Source organism: Drosophila subpulchrella, unplaced genomic scaffold (assembly GCF_014743375.2).
Source record: "Drosophila subpulchrella strain 33 F10 #4 breed RU33 unplaced genomic scaffold, RU_Dsub_v1.1 Primary Assembly Seq28, whole genome shotgun sequence".
Taxonomy (NCBI): domain Eukaryota; kingdom Metazoa; phylum Arthropoda; class Insecta; order Diptera; family Drosophilidae; genus Drosophila; species Drosophila subpulchrella.
In genome coordinates this window covers 1,276,225-1,303,040 of record NW_023665563.1, presented here as the reverse complement: position 1 = coordinate 1,303,040, position 26,816 = coordinate 1,276,225, and positions in this window count along the sequence as shown.

Below are 26,816 nucleotides of genomic sequence, written 5' to 3'. Positions count from 1 at the left end.
CTTATCTTGGTATCATAGCTGATATTGAAAGCTCTGCGCACCCTTTTCCTAAGTTCCCATAGCTTCTTGGTCCGTGTATGTTTACTTTCAGTAGGAGACTTTGCACGTCTCCTTGAAAGCGTTTGTTAGTATATTCGTGAGCTCTCTTACGTCCTTGTCCAGAGCCTTGGCAGAGGTTTGTTTAGACTTGTATTAGACAATCTTACCAAACTGAAGTGTCATAGAAAATATACATGTGGTCTGCCCCAGAGCGTGTACCTGGCACTGGCATCGCATCCGTCCACTAGAGTTGTCCTGTTGTCTTTTGACAATGTAAGCTGATGCTAGGAGTCCCAGTCCCTGCTCGGTCCGCGGTGCTGAGGTTGGAACAAAGAAAAGCATTGCGGTTGTTTTGACTCGACCTACCTGACGAGTGTGTGTATATTGTGTAGTATCCTTGAAATTTCAGACCACAGACTAGACCTTCCCTAGTTCGCTAGAACGGCTGATCGACATTCGACATTGGTTGCTGGCGTGGTAAATAAAGTCCTGTCGTTGATGACTATGGTCCAACAGCTTTTTGGCGTCCTCGACCTCCTCCAGTACCTCACCTGATTATTCCGAATCGGACCTTGTGGTCCAGCTTCTCTTGACGTCATTTCCTTCTCTACCTTGAGGAAGGCCCAGTCGCAAAAGGGTGGTTAAAACCCAAAAAAAAAAAGAACGCCACAAAAATTAAGAATTATAATGTTTCTATGGTTTAGCCTCACGTTTCAGCTGAGAATTGCTCCATAAGATGATTCGTTCTGCTTTCCTAACTGTAAAATTATGACTAGCAACTATCCATGCTACAGAAATCGCGCAGCCCTGATATTTTGATAAGCCCAACCCATTCAGCGCTGTCCGATTCCTTAGGCACCCCGATAATCAGCGATTATAACCGAATACTACCTTATTTTAAGTGTAAATTTGTTATTTGTAAAGGCAGGTATTCAATTTCATTTCATGCAGATGCAGACTTAAGAATTTACCTCCATTCTAATGACTTTATATTATATTGTTACTATTTTTCCTGGTCAAAACAAGTGGGCGCAACACATCAATACATGCCAACTTGCCGATGTGCATGTGTGCCGCTGTGTTTACTATTAATGAGGGCAAAAGGTGAGGTGAATTTGCTTGTAAAATGAAAACTCTTATTTATTCCTTTAAACTAATTTAATTCCCTAAAAAGTAATCCCCTCTCGATGAAATACTTTTATGCCAGCGATTTTTACAATCCTCGAAACATGCCAAATAGTACCTTTCCGGTATATCAACTCGAAACGCATTCCCCGGAGTCGTCTCTTGAGTTTTTGAAAATAGCCCAAATTAAGTTAAGTTTTTGGCGAAATGGTCACGAAGAATGAGTGTAGTGTAAGACGGTACAATATCGTAATGAAAAATCACTCAAATAATATGCCGTAATAACAGTTTGTCCGGGTGGAAGACATTATTAGTGCACCAAAACACGAAAATCGACCAAAACAAATTCACTTCCTTTTTTCCCACATGAACTAAAGTGAAGAATGTAACAAATTAAAAAAATCATAATAAGGAAAGATCCGAAAAAAAAAATAATCTGAGGATTGCACCTTCGACGTACACAAGTTCTGATATCAACTTTAGTGACGAAAAAGGATTTGGAATTCGATTTACCAACTTGGGTGATATATTTTTTAGTTAAGAACTATAATGTCAGGCTTTAATATTGCCGAGTATATTGTGTGTATGTTGATATTGTGAAACTCGAACAAAATCCGACCACAGAAACCTTGAAATAAATTGGTTGGACTCGAACTTTTTGGCTGATTTACTACCTCCTTAACTGGAGGCTTCAACAGTATGATTCGGCGAGTAACAGCTTTGCCTCTGAAATTGGAATTTCAGTACTGATCAATTTATTGGGGTTTATCATATTCCGGAAACCAAGTTTGCTGTTGAAGGGGGCGGACGTGTCTCGTACGAGCTCCGGGAAAAGTGCAAGAAAGTTGATGAATAAAATGCAAACAAAACACAAAAACCTGTTTAATTTCAAATAAGCGAAAAAAAACGCTAAAACTCATAAAATCAGTGTAACGACCTAAACAAGTTTATGTATATTTTATTTTATTATAATAAATAAGTGCCACGCTAAAAAAGCTCAATGACACATGTCAGTAACAGACATTGTCATTCCCAGCAAACCCTAATACTTCATCCTATAGCAGTGCATACTCAGACCTAAATGCTCTTCTACAAAGCTTAGAGTCGTGTTCGATGCTTTTTTAAGAAAGACAGCTCTCACTGAACAACCTTCTTATGGTGGGTGCAACGATCCAACCATGTGTATGCCACCTTGCTGAGATTTTGCATACGACCATTCGCTATGACCGCCAACATCACAAAGATGTACCATCAAGTGTTGGTAGAGGAGACTCATAGAGATCTCCAAAATATTTCTTGGCGGCGCAGCAGAGAGGAGCCATTCCAACTGTATCGACTCAACACGCATACATTTGGGACCGCCAGTGCTCTTGATATACGTTGCTTTAATAGTTGAGCGAAATCTTTGCCAAATCATTTCCGAAAAGATCACAGGCAATAGTCGAAGACTTCTATGTCGACGATCTCTTATCACGAACCATTTCCCTGGACGATCTTGTATCGCGAGCCGATTCCCTGGACGATTTTAAATCAGTCAGGTAGGAAATTTCACAAATCTAGGAATCGGAAACGCTCTGTTAAAAGAAGATGAAGTTCAGGCTGTGCTCCTCGATGTCGACGCGGTGATAAACTCATAAGGAAGCTATCACCCCTACACACTTTCTCGTCGACACCACTGTCGCTACATTGTCACAAGCACACTTGCCTTCATCGACGAAGGACAGCCCGACACGTATCGGCAATCAAGCTGGGTTTCTGGCGAGATTGGTTGCGTGAATACCTTGCAAGATTGCAACAACGAACCAAAAGTTAAAAGGACTTCGCAAACATGGTTGCTCGGCATGTTCACTGAAGTGATCCCAGGGTAAGGTGCGAGTGGCAGTTGTGAAACCAAATGCGGAACCTACAAGCGAGCAATTTACTATCTGGCTCACTACCATTAGATTTAAGGCCTGGAGCTCTTCATGATCATGTTAGCCAACCCTGTAAGTCTGCTAGAAGCAACCCTGAGCTCAGTTAGCTTTTCGACTCCACGGCGAGTTGGAACAGAAATATATTTTTGAAATCAACAACGAACAAAAAACATCGTGTTTGTCTAATTTCCTACCGACCAAAGGTCGACTGTTAAATATGTTTAACAAAATGGCGGTCGATGTCTCTTTCGTCTCAAATCGTTACTTTAACAGGTTCTTGAAATATTTCCACTCAAGACCGGTGTAGACCACTTGCACACTGCGAAGCACTGCCCTCCATGCAATTGCTAAATCCTATAATTAGACCACTATCAGTTAGTGAATTTTCCGCTAAAATTATGTCCGCAGATAAAACAATTTCGGCAGAGTAACAGCAGTCTTCTGTGTAGTTGATGCCGGCATAGCTTTGGGCAGCTCCAGAACTAAGCGTAACAAGTCCCCGGACATAGGAGGAACTGGTACAGTTCTGATATTGATTCCAGATTGTCCTGAACAGAATGTCGGAATCGTTCAGTCATAATCAACTTCTCGAAAGCTTCGAACTTTACGGACCGCCAAGTCAAAGGCGTTAACTCAAAGTGTGCTCCTTTAAGTCTCTTCGACTCATTCCTTCAGTATACTTTGTCTCGTCAAAATAACGAACAAGATTAAACTGGCGATTGAAACATATGCTTACCTTAAGCCTTGATAACGAACTCTATAATGACGAGAGAAGGCAAGGAAGAACGCAAAAGTACACTAAAAAGAATTACATGAAGCAACGAATGGTCTAAAATACACTGATATATATATTATATATTATGTTCCAACATACTCTTTTATAAAAGACTTTCATTACTTGCATATTATATTAAGAAGGCCACTACTATAACGCTAATAAATAAAAATCTGCTGTGATGCTACACGCTAGTACCAGCCCGTCTCATTAAGGAAGCTTAGAAGAGCTGCAATTGCAATACCTCCTACTACCTGCAGATACTCTAGCTGGTGTCTTCTCAAGTGTCGCACCTTTAGTTGTTCAGCGCTAAGCAGAAGCAGAGTAGGTGCTCTGGTGTTTCCGGATTTGTTGGTTTCCTGCAACTTCTGCAGAATTAGCTGTAGGGCAATCTCGTCATAAAGGCCAGCGTACCTACGGGCCAATGGCCCGTGGTCATTGCTGTTATCCTACTGATGTCCCTTTTGTCCTTGCAGCTCATTAAGCAGCCGTCAGTGTAGAGTGATACCTCCCACGGTTCGATTACCGTTCCACTCTTCAGGTTCTCTCTTGATGAGCATGCAGGCCTTTGGCTAGGTTCTTGCTTAGCCTTGCTGTATATTTGATTCCTTCGAGCGATTTACAATAGTTACTCTTGTGCTTACTTTGTAGTACCTTGTATGGTTCCCTTATCTTGGTATCATAGCTGATATTGAAGGCTCTGCGCACCCTTTTCCTAAGTTCGCATAGCTTCTTGGTCCGTGTATGTTTACTTTGAGTAGGAGATTTTGCACGTCTCCTTGAAAGCGTTTGTTAGTATATTCGTGAGCTCTCTTACGTCCTTGTCCAGAGCCTCGGCAGAGGTTTGTTTAGACTTGTATTAGACAATCTTACCAAACTGAAGTGTCATAGAAAATATACATGTGGTCTGACATTTTATTTCCGCACAATCCATTTCTCACCTTTGTGATTGCTGATTTCAAAATGTAGAGTCAAATCTAGTTCCTCTTCCCACCCCTGAAAATCTACTGTACTTGAAAGACAAAGACGACAAAATACATTGTCAAAAAGAGGCTTACTCCCTTCATTTGTTTCCGATCTGCCCCAGAGCGTGTACCTGGCACTGGCATCGCATCCGTCCACTAGAGTTGTCCTGTTGTCTTTTGACAATGTAAGCTGATGCTAGGAGTTCCAGTCCCTGCTCGGTCGGCGGTGCTGAGGTTGGAACAAAGAAAAGCATTGCGGTTGTTGTGACTCGTAGTATTCTTGAAATTTCAGACCACAGACTAGACCTTCCCTAGTTCGCTAGAACGGCTGATCGACATTCGACATTGGTTGCTGGCGAGGTAAATAAAGTCCTGTCGTTGATGACTATGGTCCAACAGCTTTTTGGCGTCCTCGACCTCCTCCAGTACCTCACCTGATTATTCCGAATCGGACCTTGTGGTCCAGCTTCTCTAGCTGCGGCAGTCAACGTTGACGTCATTTCCTTCTCTACCTTGAGGAAGGCCCAGTCGCTAGACTTTTTCGAAACTTGACGAAGGACGTTGGTCGCACTTTTCCTTTAGCGTCACTTCCCCTCTTTGGTGCGCTCTCGCTGACCTCCTGCTACAGCTGACGCTTTGATTACGATTGAAACGGCTCCGGGTGTTCCTATTTCTCTAAGCCCGTCTTTTCTTCTAGGAATCTGGCCTTGTCCTCTGTGTCCCTAGGGTCCGTCTTAAACGTCTCCTCCTTCTTGACAATCTATCTTAGAATAAAGTTGGCTCGTCTGTCCCTTGACTTCCTGTTGATTCATATATTCAGTTATATATTCAGCTTGCAAGTTGCCATGGGCATGCCGACATTCGCCTTTCCTGGGAGGAGAGGCATGAGGCATTGCCTACGATATCCCGGTGACCTGATACGGGAGTTGGTGCTTGTCGAGTAGATCGATTTAATATCCGCTTGGCTGTCACTATATATACTTAGGTGTCCTCTATGGAGGCTTATGTTCCCTAAACAGTTTAGTGCTTCTTTTATAGCGTGGACCTCCGCTTGGAAGACGCTACAGTGGTCCGGGAGCCTGAATGATTTCCTGATATCTAATTGTTCGGAGTATACACCTCCGCCAACTTGTCCTTCTAATTTGGAGCCATCTGTATGTCCAATTGTCGCTATCTTGGTTATCTCTTGGTTATTTAATCTTCATTTGAGACGCTTATCTAATACTAACCCCAAGTATCTGGCGTGATCGCTAAAGGAGAAATTACAATTGTTTAAAATAGGTGGGTTGAGTTGTGGAATTTTGTATCCTTTTGTAAATAGAACAAGTTCCGTTTTTGAGGGATTTACCCCAAGTCCGTTCTCTATCGTCCATTCCGATCGTATTTATAGTTTGTGGATATTTTCCATTAAAGATGATGGCGGCATCGTCTGCGTATGCCACTACCTTACAGCCTCCCCCTTCCAGAATCCGCAGTAGTTTATTTACTGCGATATTCCACAGAAGGGGTGATAGTACACCTTCTTGCGGGCTGCCTCTGTTCACTAGTCTAGTCTGGGTAGAGGTCCCTAGTGTGGCTGTGACCATTCTGCTAATCAGCAATTTATGGATCAACCCCACCATTGGCGGCTCAACCCGTATTTCTGTGAGAGATTCTGTTATAGCAATGCACGTTATTGAAGGCTCCCTCTATGTCCAGGAAGGCAATCAGTGTGTATTCGTGTTGTGCCTCTGATATTTGTGTCGAGTCGATAGTGGCCCTTATGTGTAGGCTTATCATTCTTTCAAAGGCTTATTGGCCTAAAATCCTTTGCTGTGGTGTGGGTGGCCTTCCCTGCCTTGGGAATGAAAACCACCTTCGTTTCTTGCCATGCTGTTGGTAGTTCTCCTACCGCCAGGATGGAGTGGAAGATTTTTTTTCAACCAGTTTATGGCTATTTGTCCTGCTTGTTGGATGTGTGCCGGTGTTATCCCGCCCGGTCCCGGCGATTTGAATGGTTTGAAACTTACTATGGACCATTTCATGTTGCGGTCTAATCAGAGGAGATCTATTTTGATTCCTTCTCCGGCACTTCTTTTTGGAGGATGACCTGTTTGTTGGCTCCCTGGAAAGTGAGCGCCTAGGAGCAGGTCCAAGGACTCTCTACTGGAGTCTGACCATTTGCCTTCTAAAGATAGCCCAAAGGCGCGGCTGTTTTAGAGATTATTTTCCTGAGCCTTGCGGCATCAGTCGTTTTTTCTATATCAGAGCAGAAGGTCTGCCATGCAGTTCGTTTCGCTCTTCTAATAGCCTTTTTGTAAGAGGCTAGTTCATGCTTGTAGTTCTGCCAGTTAGTGTCCTCATTTTCCGCCTTTGCTCTGTTAGGTAGACCTCTGAGGATTGATAATTATTGGGTCCACCACCACTTGGTTTCCCTGTGGGGCATGCAACTTTGAAGGCAGTGTTGCATGCTTCTGTGAATTTATCTTCTGTTCTGTCCAGCTCCTGTGGGTCTGTAATACTTTCTGGCGGTTCCATGGGGAGGATATTCGTCAGAACTTCTTTGTACCTGTGCCAGTCGACTCATCTGGGGTTTGCGAAACTGACCGGCAAGGGCGAATCAAGGGACAATATTATTTCTATGAATCTAAGGTCTGAAAAAGACTGCCCTGTTTTTGACTGCGCCTACGAGTGAGTCTGATACCAATGTTAGATCTATGATCGTTTGGCAAGTTTTAGTTATGAACGTAGGGACATTGCCCTTGTCGCATAAGAATAGGTTCGAATTTAGAATAGAATCAAAAAGAGACCCATTCTGTCGTTATTAATTGGGCAACCCCACTGGGTGTGATGGGCGTTGGCGTCACAACCTATTACCAAACCTTTCCTGAGCTTTTCTCATTTCTCTGCCAGTCCTCTGACCAGCGCATCTGGGGGTTTTCCTTTTCAAAGGCCAAGTAGGCCGATAGTATCCGTATAGAGCCGCTTTGCAGCTCCAGTCTTACTGCGGTGTTATCTCCGTTGCTGTAATTGCGAAGCAAAAATATACTTAGATGCCTTTTTGCTAATATGCAGGTCGAATTTGACCTTTTTTGGGGTCAAGCATAAGCTTGTATTCCTTGTACCTAGTTCAGCAACCATGCCTCCTACTACCCAAGGTTCCTGAACCAGGACTAGGTCGGCTCCGCCTTCGGTCAGGCGAAGCAAAAGTGCAGCAGACGCTTCTTTACAGTGGTGCAGGTTTATTTGTAGAAGTCTTATTGACATATACAGCTGCAACCTCCACCACAGTGACGTCGGCCTCCTCTGTGTCGCTGAGGTCCACTTCCTCGATAGCCGGTCCGAGCGCCCGCATCTCTCCGCTCAGCGACGAATCGGTAGAGTAGCCGTCCTCAGGCCCACCAGGTGCCTCCAACTCCTCAGCAAGCACCTGCTTGGCTGAGTTGCCGGCAGAGCTTCCAGCGGCGTTGGACTCGCCCTTGTAAATCTTTAAGTGGATTGCACTAAGCCCGAAGTTCAGCACTCCTCGAGCACTCTCTATTGGAGCAACTGACTCCTTGTTTAGGAGCAACACCGCCTGGCTGACATCCCCTTCATGCTCCTCCACCTTGACGACTTTCCAGTCCTTCGTGGGTGCGGGTTGCGTTCTTTCAACATGTAGAGGATGTTCTCCGGCGCCTTAATCGCTGTTGGGAGCCAAATCCGAGCTCTGGACCTACTGGTGTCTAGTGCGACAATGTTCGTCCCTTCGTAGACCTCACCGAGCTTGCTCGTCGCCTGTTTGTATAAGTCAGCCGACCGCTGACTATCGCAGGCCACCACCTTGACGCTGCCCTGGTACCAGCCCACGTCCATACAGCAGGGCTATGTGCCTGGCTTCTCCCGCACCATGCGCAGGCAAATGAGGGAAAGCTGGGACTCCACTGCCTTCCACTTGTTCCTGGGAATCCTGCCCTCCGGATTGCCCTTGTTTATGAGATTTCGGCGAAAGAAACCGATGGCTGGATTTTTGATCTCTTCGCCGATGGTCCGGGTAGATCGAGGGATCGCTGCCTTTTCGCCTAAGCCCCATCTTGGATGGGCTTATCCTGCCCGTAATTAGGAAGCACCTTCCTTGCCCATTCCAACTTCTTTAGCCATTCAGGCGAAGGTGTGGCAATATTGCTCCTATCAGCGGCAGTCCGCCTTTCTGCGTAAGTAAATTTATTTGCGACAGCGGGTAGCCCGAGCGCCTTGGCTGTGCCTACCGCTGTTTTGGGCGCAGAAGCGCCCGGGGCGGAGGAAATCGCGGCTGGCTTTCTGCCACCCGACATCCCCAGTTTGGGATGCGGCCCTTTCAGGACTGTGCTGGTGCGGATGTTGAAACCAGTGTTCGGCATTTCCGTGGGATTTTTAAGAGTTCCCGTCTCTGTTTCTTGTTGTATGTTAGTTTTGTTGTCCATAGTAGGTCCCGCGAGTTGCGGAGAAGGGGAAAGGTCCGCCAGGGCAGAGATCCGCGATGCCCGGATAAGGCGTTAGTTAGAACAGGTTGTCGACGTGTCCCTGAGCACACCGTTTGAGACTGGGCTAGGTAGTTAAAGCCCTAAAAAGACCGCCACAAAAAATATTTTTAAGAATTAAGATTTATAATGTTTCTATGGTTTAGCTTTACGTTTCGACTGAGAATTGCTCCATAAGATGATCCGTTCTGCTTTCCTAACTGTAAAATTATGGCTTGCAACTAGCCGTGCTACAGAAATCGCTCAGTCCTGATATTTTGATAAGCCCAACCCATTCAGCGCTGCCCGATTTCTTAGGCACCCCGATATTCAGCGATTCTAACCGAATACTACCTTATTTTAATTGTAAATGTTTTATTTGTAAACGCAGGTATTAAATTTCATATCATAAGGATATATGCGCATAGGCGCATTTGTTCTTTATTTTTACAGACTTAAGAGTTGACCTCCTTTCTAATGACTTTGTATTATATTGTTACTATTTTTCCTGGTCAAAATAAGTGGGCGCAACACATCAATAAATGCCAACTTGCCGATGTGCATGTGTGCCGCTGTGTTTACTATTAATGAGGTCAAAAGGTGAGGTTTTTGTTTTTAAAATGAAACCTCTCATTTATTCCTTTAAACTAATTTAGCTCCTACAAAATAATCCCCTCTCGATGAAATACACTTATGCCAGCGATTTTTACATTCCTCGAAACATGCCAAATAGCACCTTTCCGGTATATCAACTCGAAACGCATTCCCCGGAGTGGTCTCTTGAGTTTTGGAAAACAGCCAGAATTCACACGGAGCCAAATGCGTTCAATTTTTGGCGAAATGGTAACGAAGAATGAGTGCAATGTGAGACGGCGCAATATCGTAATGATATCGCACGAATAATAAGCCGTAATAACAGTTTGGCCGGGTGGAAGACATTAATAGTGCACCAAAACACGAAAACTGACTAAAACAAATTCACCTTCCTTTTTGCCCACATGAACTAAAGTGATGAATGTACCAAATTAAAAAAATCATAATAAAGGGAAGATCCGAAAAAAAAATTATTTAAGGATGGCACCTTCGACGTACACAAGTTCTGATATCAACTTAGGTGACGAAAAAGGATTTGGAATTCGACAAAATAGATGCATTATCTACATTAGCTATAATAGAAAATTCCCGTTTGCGTCAAAGCTTAAACATTTTGCTGGAGCGGGAGAATGACTACATTTTAGATAGCAGTATCCTAAACAAGGATGGGTGTAACTCCCAGTTTCGGAAGAAAACTTCAAGATCGAAGCGGCTAATAATCCAAATCAAGAATATATTACTAGTTAAGGTTCGAAACGCTCTCTTCTTCCTGTGAAATACTTTCCAACCGTTTACCATTTTATTCCACGAGTAACGGTTATAGATACTTACTAAGTTCCACAGCTAAAAATATAATATAATACAAAGCGTTTTATTTAATGCGATATAAAATACAAAAATCGTTGGGTTTTTAGAGATAGAAAAGTTTGTCCGAAAGCGAATCGGCCACATCTCGTTGAATACTTTGTCCAATCAAAAAAGCCAGTTTGTTGATTGATATTTTAATTATGATTAGTTCAATGAAATACAATTTAACATGAAAAGGTGATCTATCTTCGGCAAGCCGAAGTTTATATGCCCTTGCAGTTGATATAGTCGAGTCAAATACTGGATTTCGAAAATAATAATTAGAAAAAGGATAACGGTAGTTCCTGATAGAGTTGAGCCCTTAGATCACAGAAAAAAGTCAAAAAATTGTTTATGGATAATTTTTTTTAATGAATATATAGCAGAAATTTGTTGGTATTTTTTTTCCCCTGCGAGGCCTTTTCTTTATCAGTAATAAATATATATTGTAATAAATATATAATAATAACATATTTAATAATAATAGATACAATAATAATATATTAGCCCGAATAGCTCTTCTGCGACTGGGTTAAAGGAGTGGGTCGAAGACACACGTTAATGGGCACCTAAGAAAAAATAAAAGAAGAAATAAAGAAATGGATGTACGAAGATTTCTTTTGCGAAGTCATTCCATGCGTAGCTGCATTGATCACTTTGATCCTGTTACGTACGCCCTCCCGCATACAAAGATTCACCCCAGCAAAAAACTCTGGTTTAAGTTGAAGGGCCCCTACCCTAATGGCTTACCACCCTCAGATTGATAAGGGCAAACCAGCAATACAATTCAACAACAACGACCACGATCGACCTACTCGTAACCGTACTCCAGTAGGTGGCAAAGTGCACCAGCCGGCCGTTGACTCCTAGGATACGGGAAACAAAGAAAGAGTACCCCTAGGTGGGAACGCCTAGTTAATTCATCCAGTATGGGAGGCTAGCGAAAGCTCTAGTCCGGTATATTAAAATGGCTTAGAAGTACAACTCCCATCAGCGCAGACCACGACTGGTAGAAAGCTGGTGTCCAGAAGGACGTCTTGACCTTTTTCCTAGGATCAACTTTACCCAGGAAAAAGTTCTGGTTACCGGTCCTGCGATCGACCGCATCCTGAACTCCAAAGGACGAAAAGTACTGGTGAACTACGTATCTGGCCCAAGGTCAATAAGATGGGTAGCAAAACATCCAAAGTGGCCGGCAGTACCGCCAACGTTATAAACACAGTGGAGATTATCGATCATAAGGACGATATCCAGGATGTCAACAAAACGCTGAAGCTCGTCGTTGAACTACTCCTTGTTCTGGTCATCCTGAAAGTCGTTTAAATGTACAAATGGATTTGTGCAGAGACGCCGCGACCATCATCACGCCCTGGAGAAAGTAGTAAGCTACATCGGAGCCTGAACAGAGCAAGTTCCAAAACAGACAATTAATAAAAAAAAAGGGGAATAAATTGCAATTAATTACAAACAAAAGTGAATCGCCATACCAATTAAAAACAATTTGCTAGTGCATGCATTTATGAATGCAAGTGAAACAGAACCAACAAATTCGTTGAACAAGAAATCGGAGCTGCACCAAACAGCCCCAGCCCGAGCTTTGGGACTGACGTGTGCCGCAGTGGAACTCCCATACGATGCAAACATACTGCCATAGTGTTATTTTTTTTGTGTAACGTAGCTTTTGTGTTATGTTTTTGTGAACCGCCAACTAACATCGCACAAATAATACCCCAAAGCCCAGGATCCAGAGCGTGGAGCGCGCAGAGCGTTGAAGGGTGACGTTTCTCTGCTTTGCACTGATTTCTGTCGCGCTTTAGCTGAGAAATAGAAGACCCGAAAACCCATGCCGTAGTCACACGAACATCTACGTTGTACGTGAGCGAGTGCGGATGGGCAGAACAATTCCCTATGCTAACTTAATGGGGCGCTGCCAACTATCCCCAGTTTGGGATGCGGCCCTTTCAGGACCGTGCTAGTGTGGATGTTGGAACCAGTTTTCGGCATTTCCGTGGGTTTCTTAAGAGTTTCCGTCTCTGTTTTCTGTTGTATGTTAGTTTTGTTGTAATAGTTGGTCCCACGAGTTGCGGAGAAGGGGAAAGGTCCGCCAGGGCAGAGATCCGCGATGCCCGGATAGTCCCTGAGCACACCGTTTGAGACTGGGCTAGGTGGTTAAGACCCTAAACAGACCGCCAAAAAAATATTTTAGAATTAAGAATTATAATGTTTCAATGGTTTAGCTTCACGTTTCAACTAAGAATTGCTTCATAAAATGATTCGTTCTGCTTTCCTAACTGTAATATTATGACTAGCAACTAGCCATGCTACAGAAATCGCGTAGGCCTGATATTTTGATAAGCCCAACCCATTCAGCGCTGTCCGATTCCTTAGGCACCCCGATAATCAGCGATTCTAACCGAATACTACCTTATTTTAAGTGTAAATTTTTTATTTGTAAACGCAGGTATTAAATTTCTTTTCATGAAGATATATGCGCATAGGCGCATTCTGTTCTTTATTTGTACAGACTTAAGAGTTGACCTCCATTCTAATGATTTTATATTTATACCCGTTACTCGTAGAGTAAAAGGGTATACTAGATTCGTCGGAAAGTATGTAACAGGCAGAAGGAAGCGTTTCCGACCCCATAAAATATATATGTTCTTGATCAGGATCACTAGCCGAATCGATCTAGCCATGTCCGTCTGTCCGTCTGTCCGTCTGTCCGTCTGTCCGTCTGTCCGTCTGTCCGTCTGTCCGTCTGTCCGTCCGTCCGTCTGTCCGTCTGTCCGTATGAACGCTGAGATCTCGGAAACTATAAGAGCTACAATACTGGGATTAGGCATGCAGATTCCTCAGATTCCTGCGCAGCGCAAGTTTGTTTCAGAAGAGTGCCATGCCCACTCTAACGCCCACAAACCGCCCAAAACTGTGGCTCCTACAGTTTTGATGCTAGAAATGTATTGTTCTCATCAATACCTACCGATTGACCTAAAAAAAATTTGCCACGCCCACTTTAACGCCCACAAACCGCCCACAAACTTCAAAAAATCGTAAATATGAACGCGGATATCTCAGAAAATATCAAAGATAGAGAAACGGGATTTAAGATTTAGATTCCCTAGGCCTGAGCGCAGCGCAAGTTTGTTACGCGAATATGCCACGCCCACTCTAACGCCCACAAACCTCCCAAATCTGTGGCGCCCATAATTTTCATGCTAGATACAAAATTTTAACTGAAATGTATTGGTCTCGTCAATACCTATCGATTGATTAAAAAAAAACTTTGCCACGCCCACTCTAACGCCCACAACGCTTAAATCTGTCTACCGCCGGTAGGTGGCGCATTTGCTGCTTGCATATCTCCATTTTCCTTGGGTCCCTTTAGCTGAGTAACGGGTATCTGATAGTCGAGGTACTCGACTATAGCGTTCTTCCTTGTTTATTGTTACTATTTTTCCTGGTCAAAATAAGTGGGCGCAACACATCAATACATGCCAACTTGCCGATGTGCATGTGTGCCGCTGTGTTTACTATTAATGAGGGCAAAAGGTGGTGAATTTCTCGTAAAATGAAACTAAATCCTTTAAACTAATGTAATTCCCTACAAAGTAATCCCCTCTCGATGAAATACACTTATGCCAGCGATTTTTACATTCCTCGAAACTTGCCAAATAGTACCTTTCCGGTAACGCATTTCCGAAATGCATTCCCCAAAGTCGTCTCTTGAGTTTTGGAAAATAGCCAGAATTCACACGGAGCCAAATGCGTTTAATTTTTGGCGAAATGGTCACGAAGAATGAGTGCAGTGTGAGACGGCGCAATATCGTAATGAAAAATCGCTCAAATAATATGCCGTAATAACAGTTTGGCCGGGTGGAAGACATTAATAGTGCACCAAAACACGAAAATTGACGAAAACAAATTCACCTTCCTTTTTGCCCACATGAACTAAAGTGATGAATGTACCAAATTAAAAAAATCATAATAAAGGGAAGATCCGAAAAAAAAATTATTTAAGGATTGCAATTAAGTTCTAATATCAACTTAGGTGAGGAAAAAGGATTTGGAATTCGACAAAATAGATGAATTATCTACATTAGCTATAATAGAAAATGCCCGTTTGCGTCAAAGCTTAAATATTTTGCTGGAGCGGGAGAATGAGTACATTTTAGATAGCAGTATCCTAAGCAAGGATGGGTGTAACTCCCAGTTTCGGAAGAAAACTTCAAGGTCGAAGCGGCTAATAATTCAAATCAAGAATATATTACTAGTTAAGGTTCGAAACGCTATCTTCTTCCTGTGAAATACTTTCCAACCGTTTACCATTTTATTCCACGAGTAACGGTTATAGATACTTACTAAGTTCCACAGTTAAAAATATAATATAATACAAAGCGTTTTATTTAATGCGATATAAAATACAAAAATCGTTGGGTTTTTAGAGATAGAAAAGTTTGTCCGAAAGCGAATCGGCCACATCTCGTTGAATACTTTGTCCAATCAAAAAAGCCAGTTTGTGAGCATACTGAAAATACAATGAAATACAATTTAACATGAAAAGGTTATCTATCTTCGGCAAGCCGAAGTTTATATGCCCTTGCAGTTGATTTAGTCGAGTCCAATACTACTGGATTTCAAAATATTAATTCGAAAAAGGATAACGGTAGTTCCTCATAGAGTTGAGCCCTTAGATCACAGAAAAAAGTCAAAAAATTGTTTATGGATAATTTTTTTAAATGATTTTATACCAGAAATTTGTTGAAATTTATTTTTTTGGTATTTTTATATTTATCTCGAGTTTAAATTTACCAACTTAGGTGATATACTTTTTAGTTAACAACTACAATTGCCGAGAATATTGTGTGTCTGTGAAACTCGAATAAAATCCGACCGCAAATCGAAACGCGTAACATTTTAAAGTTACCGTCCAAACGAACCAAGCAAGGCATTTGGACAAAATGGTAAAATACATTTTATTTTGCTTGTTTAAAGTTTGTGGTTAATTTCAACACCAATATTTTATTCTATAATACGCAATCCTAATCAAGATTCGATAAGTGTAACAATCTTATACTAAGTTTTCTCTATTCTTATATTAACCACGAAAGCCTAGTACTCAGATCGGCTAAGAGTTTCACTAGTCGAAAAATCTTATTTATTGCAGTGTTAGTGTTACCGAAGTTTTCAAAGTTCACCCGCAATGTATGTAGCATGGCCTTAGGTTAGGTTAGGTAGGAGTGGTTGGAGACTAAATATTAGTCCCCTCACTTAGGCCACAATGGGCCCCTTGTGATCCGTTTCCCTAGCTCATGGGTTTTCTGCCTTCGCGAAGTATTCTGTTCTTCTTAAGAAACATAAGAGTTTTTGGATGCTTACGCCCTGAATGGCCGCAAGGTTCGGAAGTGTGTAGCTACCTAGGGTTTGAAAGCGCTTTAGGTTATGCGCTGGGCAGAAGCATAGGAGGTGTTCGATGCTCTCCTCTTCGTCTATCTGTTTGCAGCTGCGGCAGAAGTCGTGGTTACTGAGTTCCAGCCTGAGCGCATGAGCCCCTATAAGACAGTGGCCCGTGAGGGCATTTAGGAGAGTGGAGATGTCCTTTTTGTTCTTTTCGAGTTGTAGTTTGGCCATGTGAGTCTAGAATTGTGGCATGTTGAGATTGAGTTCCAACGGTTGTTGGATAGTGTGTACAGTCTCTGCCTGAGATGGAGCTTGCAGGTAGCCATGGGGATACCCACCGTGTCCTTATCACGAATGATGTCGGCGGTTGTCCCCTGTCTTGCTAGCTCGTCTGCTATGCAGTTGCCCTCAATATTGCGGTGTTCAGGCACCCAGATGAGGTTGATTCTCAGATGAGTGGCCATCTCGTTAAGAGATTTGCGGCATTCAGAGATTGTTTTTGAGTTCGTTGTGTAGGAGTCGAGGGCCCTGAGGGCTGCTTGACTATCCGAGAAGATGAAGATATCTATGTCATGATGTACTGACGTGTCCAGGTGGGTCATGGCTTCCTGAATTGCCATGACTTCCGCTTGGAAAACACTACAGTGGTCTGGTAGGCGGAATGAGACTTTTATGTCTAGTTCGGGGGAAAAGACTCCCCCACCTGTTTGGGAGTTAAGCTTGGAGCCGTCCGTGTATATGTTGACGGCGTTTACGAATTGATGTGGGAGGTTGTCCCAGTCTGAACGGGTGGGTATATAAATTTTGTATCTTCTTTCGAAGTTGACTATGGGTGGGACGTAGTCTGTATAACGTGGTAGGGGTGAATGTTTTGATAGGATAATGGAGTGACCCGTGGAGCCCGTTGTCCATGCCGCTGCTTCACGGAGCCTCAGCGCTGTTGCAGATGCCCAGCTTTTGGCAAGTAGGTCCAGGGGTTGGAGATCGAGAATTGTGTTCAGCCCCACTGATGCAGAGCTCTGCGCTCCTTTGGATCTTGTGAAGGATCCGGAGGTTGCAGTTCTTATCTAGAGAAGGCCACCAAACGATGTTTCCGTAGAGGAGAATGGCTATTGCAGTATATAGCCAGTGAACTATCATGGGGGAGATACCCCACTTCCTCCCTATGGCTTTTTTACAAGCGAAGAGGGCTATGGCCGCTTTGCGTGTGCGATCTATGATGTTATCAATCCAGAGGAGCTTTTTGTCAAGAATGACACCTAGGTACTTTGCTTGGTTGCTAAAGGTTAGGCGCGTTTGGTGTAGTTTTGGGGGAACTAGAATTGGTACCTTGTACTTCCTTGTAAAGAGAACTAGTTCGGTCTTTTCCGGGTTAACTCCCAGTCCACAGCCAGCCGGCCACCGGGAAAGGGTGGATAGGGCTGTCTCCATTAGATTACAAAGGGTTTGCGGGAATTCGCCCTGCAGTAGGATAACCACGTCATCCGCGTAGGCTACCACTTTTGTGCCCGCCTCTTCTAGAAGTGATAGCAGTTTGTTGACCACTAAAACCCATAGAAGAGGTGAGAGTACGCCCCCTTGTGGGGTTCCTCTACTGACATTCCTGGTTGAGTGGGCCGATCCCATAGTGGAGTGCACTACCCTGCTGGTTAGCATGGTGTGAATGAGTCCCACTATGGGCCGCTCAATGCCCAGTTCAGTCAGAGCACCAGTAATCGCCGTTGGGGTGACGTTGTTGAAGGCGCCTTCTATGTCTAGAAACGCTGCAAGAGAGTATTCCTTATTGTGGAAGCCTCGTTCTATACTGTACACTAGAGAGTGGAGGGCGGTATCGGTTGATCTACCCTTACGGTACGCATGCTGTGCGTCAGAGAGTAGGCTATGGTCGATGGTTAGTCTGATATGGGTGTCAATTAGCCTTTCCAGGGTCTTCAACAAGAAGGAAGAGAGACTGATCGGGGGGAAGTCCTTTGGGTTGGTGTGGGAGGGCTTGCCGGCTTTCGGTATAAAAATTACCTTAACGTCCAGCCACCTTGTTGGAATATGGTTTAGAGCAAGGCAGCCGTGGAAGATGGCTGTCAGCCAGGGAAGGGACATATCTAATGTCCGTTGTAGCTGGGCCGGGAAGAACCCATCTGGGCCAGGTGATTTGAAGGGCTTAAAAGAGTTAACAGCCCACTGAATGCGGTCAGGGTTTGAAATGTTGTCAATACTCTGGTCGTCTAGATTCACCTCTATGTGGAGGTCCTCCACTACCTGGGTATTGTTAGGGAAGTGTGTGTCTAACAGTAGTTCAAGGGTTTCCTGACTGTTTTCCGTCCAGCCATCAGCATTGGTTTTAAGATAGCCAATGGTAGCTGGAGCTTTAGCTAGAATTCTTCTGAGTCTGGATGCCTCCGCAGTAGATTCTATGCCACTGCAGAAGTTAGCCCAGGGTCTTCGTTTTGATATTCTTATTTCCTTTTTGTATAGGCTTAGTTTTGAATGATATAGATTCCAGGAGGACTCGCTATTGTTATATTTAGCTTTGTTGAAGTAAGTTCTACACTCTCTTTTAAGGTTCGCCAGGGTTGGGTTCCACCATGGAGGTTTGTGCTTTGTTTTGACTGTTCTACTTGGGCAAGCCCTTTTTAAGGCCTCACCGCAGATATCAGTAAAAGTGTTAACTAGGTTATCTAATTCTTGACGGTTGCGTATGCGTGTCGGGGGAGCGAGTAGGTTCCTGTTGAGGAGATTTTTGTAGTATCCCCAGTTGGTTAATCTTAGATTAGTGATGTTCTCGGCGGGAGAATGGTCTAGGCTTATTGTAAATTCTATGTAACGGTGGTCTGAGAATGAGTGTTCGATCCCCACCTTCCACGCTTCTAGTTGGTTAAGTAGTGGATCAGATATTAGAGTAATGTCTAGTACTTCCCTCCTATTTCTAGTGATGAAAGTTGGGTCATTACCTTTGTTGCAGATGAATAGATTTGATTGAAGGAGATAATCGTAGAGTAACTCACCCCTTTCGTTGGTGTTTGTACTTCCCCATTGTGTGTGGTGAGAGTTAGCGTCCCCACCCAGGATGAGTTCCTTAGATGAGTGAGTGCGTATGAGTTGTTGTGTGGTGGTGTTTGGTAGTGGCCCTTCGTAGTCGTGAGCCAGATAGAATGATGCTATGGTGTGATGGGTGTGTTCGCTTAGCTCCAGTCTGACCGTGGTAAGGTCGCCTTCGCTAAACTGTGGAATAAGAAATGTGTTAAAGTGTGTTTTTGTAAGAATGCAGGTTCTGGTTTTACCCTTGTCCTTGGTGTAAAATAGCTTGTATAGGGGGGTTGATAAGCCACAGATGTTGTTACCAACAATCCATGGCTCTTGAATGAGGACTACGTCTATGTTGCCTGTTGCCAGGCGGGTGAGGAGGGCAGCGGATGCTGCCTTGCTGTGGTGCAGATTAATTTGCAGAAACTGCACCATCTTTGGGACTGGGGTCGGGCTGGGTACCCTCCGCTTCCTCCGCTATGTCCTGGAGGACAGAGCGCCCTGGTCTGGTTGTGTCCTGGGTGCACAGCTGTTTCAGGCTCTCCGTCAGCTCCGAGTCGGTTGACACGTAGCCGGTGAGGGTGGCCTCCTCGTGATCTGGTTCGTCGTCGCTCGGGGGTTCGTACGACGCACAGGCAGCCAGGTTGTCTGCCGCTATCTTATCTGTGTCATAAATACGAAGCTGCACCTTATCGAACCCGTAGTTCACTCTGTGCTGTTGGGCTGCGAGGGGTTCCAAGCATGCTTGGTTTAGGAGGATGACCACGCTCATGGTGACTCGCTCGGTCTTCTCCACCTTGACCACCTTCCAACCGTCTGTTGGAAGTTTTGGGTTGAACCTGGTCAGCAGGCTGAGTATAGCCTCTGGTTCCGATGGTTCCGACGGCAGCCACACCCTCGCTCTCGGTCGAGACGGGATGTCTGCAGCCTCACAAACTGCCAGCTTGGCCCCGGGGTAGACCTCGCCGACTTTGTCAATTGCAGCCTTGTAGAGTGCTGCCGATCTCTCGTCTTCGCAGGCGATCAACTTTACGTTGCCCTGGTACCACCCTGCATCTGTGCAATCGGGTGGCGGTCCTGGGTTTTCGTCCAGCACTTTCAAGGCCACTGTCGCAAGGGCCCGTCTAACCAGACCCCAATGGTTTCTTGGGATCCTTCCGCCTTCATCTCTCTGGTCGATGACTCCAATGATCTTCCGATCCTTTACCACTTCCGCAAAGGATCTCGACCATGTGCCGCGGTTGGTTACTTTGGCCTTCTTGCTCGCTGGTTGAGCTGACTCCATCGACCTCTCACGCTTGTTGCTGGTAGTCATAGCGATGTCGAAATCTGGGATAACTGCCTTCGCCCAGGCTATGTCCTCTTGGATTTTCTGGTAATCCAATTTCGAGGTCTGATCCTCACGTATCGGATTGGTGGCCAGCCGTTTGAGGATCCTAGAAGCCTTCTTTCTTTCAAGAGGTCCTGCCTGGTTAGGTGGAACCCTCTTAAACTCCTTTGCCCTGGTACTCACCACGAGACCGGCTTTGGCGCTCCCCTCAGGTTGGAGTGGCTGGTTAGCCACACCTACGCTGGTGGGAGGCTTGGGCTTGTCGCTATGGCGAGTTGGGCTTAGCCGGCTGCGTTGTTCGCTGGCCTTGGCAGGGGTAGACGTCACGTGGACTGGGGTAGTCAGAGCCGTGATCTTGCTCTTTCTTTCGTCGTTGGTTACGACTTCCGACTTTATAAGAGTGTCGGGCTCTCGTTTTGTGCAGTCTTTTTGTTTAGTATTAGTTAAGTTCTCCATGTTAAATCCCACGAGCTGCGGAGAAAGGACAGGTCCACCCGGGCAGAGATCCGCCTTACCCGGGTAAGGCTGACTTAGAACAGGCGGTCGCCACTTGCCTGAGCTCACCGTTAGAGACTGAGTTATTTGATGACTCGGGCTCCCAGCCAGATTGACTCTCGGCACGGTACGAGTGACACCTTAGTCCAGCCCGGGGTGAGATGAGTTGTGTGGGTAGGGAAGAGGTAGGTTCAAAGAGTGTGGGAAGGGGTGTGTGTGAGCTATTTGTCGGAGGCGGCAGCACAAGCGCGACGTCGGTACTGCTACGGCGCAGATACCCGCTGACTGTCCGGGGCTACTTATTTGCGCTTCGTGTTGGGGGCTTGGCGGTAGCCGGGCCGTGTCCAACTTCCACGCTTATTCGTAGCTACCCTGGAGAACCAGGGCGCTCGCTATCCGCAACCTGCGACCCGTTCGGTAGCCTTCAGCTCGGCGCCCTCAGAGCCATCCCACTAGCTCTTTGGCCTTACTGTCAAGCACTTGGGGTTATTGGCAAACGGAAAACATATCAATTGGAGAAATTTAAAAAGGAGGAGTCTGCTGGTACACAAAGAAAGTAAAATAAAAATAAATGGAATGTTCAACGAATGTTTTTATCTTTGTAAATTTGTAGTTTAAAGCTTCCTTAACGTCCCACGAATGCTTCGCCATCTTTCCCGCTCCACCGCAGTCCAGCTCCGAGTCCCAATGGGCATATTGGACCTTGAGCCGGATTGGGAACGGGGTTGATCCGCTGATGCTGCAGGAAGTCACCCAGCATCCTGGCAGTGGCTGGCTATGGCTTCTCCAACTGTTCCTTAGTTGTCGCCCTATTTTTCTTCTCCCTATAAAAGCCAGCGGGTCCTCCAGCTTCGCTTAAGCTGCCAAGTAGCTGGTGATGGTGTTGTCTGGAGTCCTAATGAAGAGGTCGTCGGAGATCGTATTACTGGCGGTTTTGCCAAAAAGATACTTCTATTAGTACAACGTAACCAAATTCTTCTGGCCAGATCTTACTTTCTATACGAAGACACGCTCGGTAGGATGTCCATGTAGAGAGCGAAGTCCCACTCGGCATGTTCCATCGCACTGGGATTCTCTAGTGGATCTCCTCCCGCATTTCAACTATTCTGCGGATTTGCCCCTGTTGTGGTATTGCTTCATGTCGGTGAAATCCCACAATAAAGGACAACAGCTTGGATTAGGCGTCCTATTTCATCTGCACTGACCTCCTGCAGTCGATTTTGGGGTTTACCTTCCATTTTTAATTTTTAGTTTCCACATCGCCTTTGCACGATAACCGCCAAAGATCAAGTTTCTTATTCTTTGGGCCGCGGCTAACGGCGTTCATCGAAATTCACTTGCTAAGCCTGGTATTTCCTTAGCTCATTTAAGTACCGCGCTGAAAAACAGACCCGGCGAAAAGCGTTAGCCGCGTATTTGCCTCTCGCTCACTGCTATGGTTAGCTCGCGGTTTTCGTCGATGTGAGTACTAGGCTGAAGTCTGTAACCACGAAGTCTGTGACCACGAAGTCTGTAACAACGAAGTCTGTAACCACGAAGTCTGTAACCACGAATTCTGTAATTCCGATGCTTGTCAATATGAATTTTGTACACACTTGGACTCGAACTTTTTGGCTGATTTACTACCTCCTTAACTGGAGGCTTCAACAGTATGATTTGGCGAGTAAAAGCTTTGCCCCTGAAATTTGAATTTCAGTATTGATCAATTTAATGGGGTTTATGATATTCCGGAAACCGAGCTTGCAGTTGAAGTGGCGGGCGTGTCTCGTGCGAGCTCCGGGAAAAGTGCAAGAAAGTTGATGAATAAAATGCAAACAAAACACAAAAACCTGTTTAATTTCAAATAAGCGAAAAAACGGTAAAACTCATAAAGTCAGTGTAACGACCTAAACAAGTTTATATATATTTTATTTTATTAAAATAAATAAGTGATACGCTAAAAAAGCTCAATGAGCAACGAACAAAATAAAGAGCGACTTCTTGCTTAGCCTTCCTATATCTTTGATTCCTTCCAGCGATTCACAATAGTTACTCCAAGATTCTCTCTTCGCTCCTAAGATCGCTCTCTTGTACTTTCTATGTAGTACCATGTATGGTTCCCTTATCTTGGTATCATAGCTGATATTGAAATCTCTGCGCACGCTTTTTCTAAGTTCGCATAGCTTCTTGGTCCGTGTATGTTTACTTTGAGAAGGAGATTTTGCACGTCTCCTTGAAGGCGTTTGTTAGTATATTCGTGAGCTCTCTTACGTCCTTGTCCAGAGCCTCGGCAGAGGTTTGTTTAAACTTGTATTGGACAATTTTATCAAACTGAAGTGTCATAGAAAATATACATGTGGTCTGAGAAGGAATCAATCCATTTCTCACCTTTGTGAGTCCGCCAGAACGGCTGATCGACATTCGACATTGGTTGCTGGCGTGGTAAATAAAGGCCTGTCGTTGATGACCATGTGGTCCAATAGCTTTTTGGCGTCCTCGACCTCCTCCAGTACCTCACCCGATTATTCCGAATCGGACCTTGTGGTCCAGCTTCTCTAGCTGCGGCAGTCAACGTTGACGTCATTTCCTTCTCTACCTTGAGGAAGGCCCAGTCGCAAAAGGGTGGTTAAAACACAAAAAAAAAAAAAGAACGCCACAAAAATTAAGAATTATAATGTTTATATGGTTTAGCTTCACGTTTCGACTGAGAATTGCTCCATAAGATGATCCGTTCTGCTTTCCTAACTGTAAAATTATGGCTTGCAACTAGCCGTGCAACAGAAATCGCTCAGTGCTGATATTTTGATAAGCCCAACCCATTCAGCGCTGTCCGATTTCTTAGGCACCCCGATAATCAGCGATTATAACCGAATACTACCTTATTTTAAGTGTAAATTTGTTATTTGTAAACGCAGGTATTAAATTTCATTTCATGCAGATATATGCGCATAGGCGCATTCTGTTCTTTATTTTTACAGACTTAAGAGTTGACCTCCATTCTAATGACTTTATATTATATTGTTACTACTTTTCCTGGTCAAAATAAGTGGGCGCAATACATCAATTCATGCCAACTTGCCGATGTGCATGTGTGCCGCTGTGTTTACTAATAATGAGGTCAAAAGGTGAGGTGAATTTGTTTGTAAAATAAAACCTCTCATTTATTCCTTTAAACTAATTTAATTTCTACAAAATAATCCCCTCTCGATGAAATACACTTATGCCAGAGATTTTTACATTCCTCGAAACATGCCAAATAGCACCTTTCCGGTATATCAACTCGAAACGCATTCCCCGGAGTGGTCTCTTGAGTTTTGGAAAACAGCCAGAATTCACACGGAGCCAAATGCGTTCAATTTTTGGCGAAATGGAAACGAAGAATGAGTGCAGTGTGAGACGGCGCAATATCGTAATGAAAAATCGCTCAAATAATATGCCGTAATAACAGTTTGGCCGGGTGGAAGACATTAATAGTGCACCAAAACACGAAAATCGACGAAAACAAATTCACCTTCCTTTTTGCCCACATGAACTAAAGTGAAGAATGTACTAAATTAAAAAAATCATAATAAAGGGAAGATCCGAAAAAAAAATAATTTAAGGATTGCACCTTCGACGTACACATGTTCTGATATCAACTTAGGTGACGAAAAAGGATTTGGAATTCGACGAAATAGATGCATTATCTACATTAGCTACAATAGAAAATGCCCGTTTGCATCAAAGCTTAAATATTTTGCTGGAGCGGGAGAATGAGTAAATTTTAGGTAGCAGTATCCTAAACAAGGATCGGTGTAACTCCCAATTTCGGAAGAAAACTTCAAGATCGAAGCGGCTAATAATCCAAATCAAGAATATATTACTAGTTAAGGTTCGAAACGCATTGTTCTTCCTGTGAAGTACTTTCCAACCGTTTACCATTTTATTCCACGAGTAACGGGTTAAGATACTTACTAAGTTCCACAGTTAAAAATATAATATAATACAAAGCGTTTTATTCAATGCGATATAAAATACAAAAATCGTTGGGTTTTTAGAGATAGAAAAGTTTGTCCGAAAGCGAATCGGCCACATCTCGTTGAATACTTTGTCCAATCAAAAAAGCCAGTTTGTGAGCATACTGAAAAAATTGATATTTTAATTATGATTAGTTCAATGAAATACAATTTAACATGAAAAGGTTATCTATCTTCGGCAAGCCGAAGTTTATATGCCCTTGCAGTTTATATAGTCGAGTCAAATACTGGATTTCGAAAATAATAATTCGAAAAAGGATAACGGTAGTTCCTGATAGAGTTGAGCCCTTAGATCACAGAAAAAAGTCAAAAAATTGTTTATGGATAATTTTTTTTAATGAATATATAGCAGAAATTTGTTGGTATTTTTTTTCCCTGCGAGGCCGGAAAGCTTTTCTTTATCAGTAATAAATATATATTGTAATAAATATATAATAATAACATATTTAATAATAATAGATACAATAATAAACTATTAAGCCCGACTAGCCCTTCTGAGACTGGGTTAAAGGAGTGGGTCGAAGACACACGTTAATGGGCACCTAAGAAAAATAAGAGAAGAAGAAATAAAGAAATGGATGTACGAAGATTTCTTTTGCGAAGTCATTCCATGCGTAGCTGCATCGATCACTTCGATCCTGTTACGTACGCCCTCCCGCATACAAAGATTCACCCCAGCGAAAAAACTGGCCCTGGAGAAGTTAAAGCTACATCGGAGCCTGAACAGAGCAAGTTCCAAAACAGACAATTAATAAAAAACAAGGAAGAACGCTATAGTCGAGTACCTCGACTATCAGATACCCGTTACTCAGCTAAAGGGACCAAAGGAAAATGGAGATATGCAAGCAGCAAATGCGCCACCTACCGGCGGTAGACAGATTTAAGCGTTGTGGGCGTTAGAGTGGGCGTGGCAAAGTTTTTTTTAAATCAATCGATAGGTATTGACGAGACCAATACATTTCAGTTTAAATTTTTTATCTACCATGAAAATTGTGGGCGCCACAGACTTGGGCGGTTTGTGGGCGTTGGAGTGGGCGTGGCATATTCGCGTAATAAACTTGCGCTGCGCTCAAGCCTACGGAATCTAAATCTGAAATCTCGTTTCTCTATCTTTGATATTTTCCGAGATATCCGCGTACATATTTACGATTTTTTGAAGTTTGTGGGCGGTTTGTGGGCGTTAAAGTGGGCGTGGCAAACTTTTTTTAGGTCAGTCGGTAGGTATTGATGAGAACAATACATTTCAGTTAAAATTTTTGTTCTAGCATCAAAACTGTAGGAGCCACAGTTTTGGGCGGTTTGTGGGCGTTAGAGTGGGCGTGGCACTCTTTTGAAACAAACTTGCGCTGCGCAGGAATCTCAGGAATCTGCATGCCTAATCCCAGTATTGTAACTCTTATAGTTTCCAAGATCTCAGCGTTCATACGGACAGACGGACAGACGGACAGACGGACAGACGGACATGGCTAGATCGACTCGGCTAGTGATCCTGATCAAGAATATATATACTTTATGGGGTCGGAAACGCTTCCTTCTGCCTGTTACATACTTTCCGACGAATCTAGTATACCCTTTTACTCTACGAGTAACGGGTATAAAAAGGCGAATAAATTGAAATTAATTACAAACAAAAGTGAATCGCCATACCAATTAAAAACAATTTGCTAGTGCATGCATTTATGAATGCAAGTGAAACAGAACCAACAAATTCGTTGAACAAGAAATCAGAGCTGCACCGAACAGCCCCAGCCCGAGCTTTGGGACTGACGTGTGCCGCAGTGGAACTCCCATACGATGCAAACATACTGCCATAGTGTTATTTTTTTGTGTAACGTAGCTTTTGTGTTATGTTTTTGTGAACCGC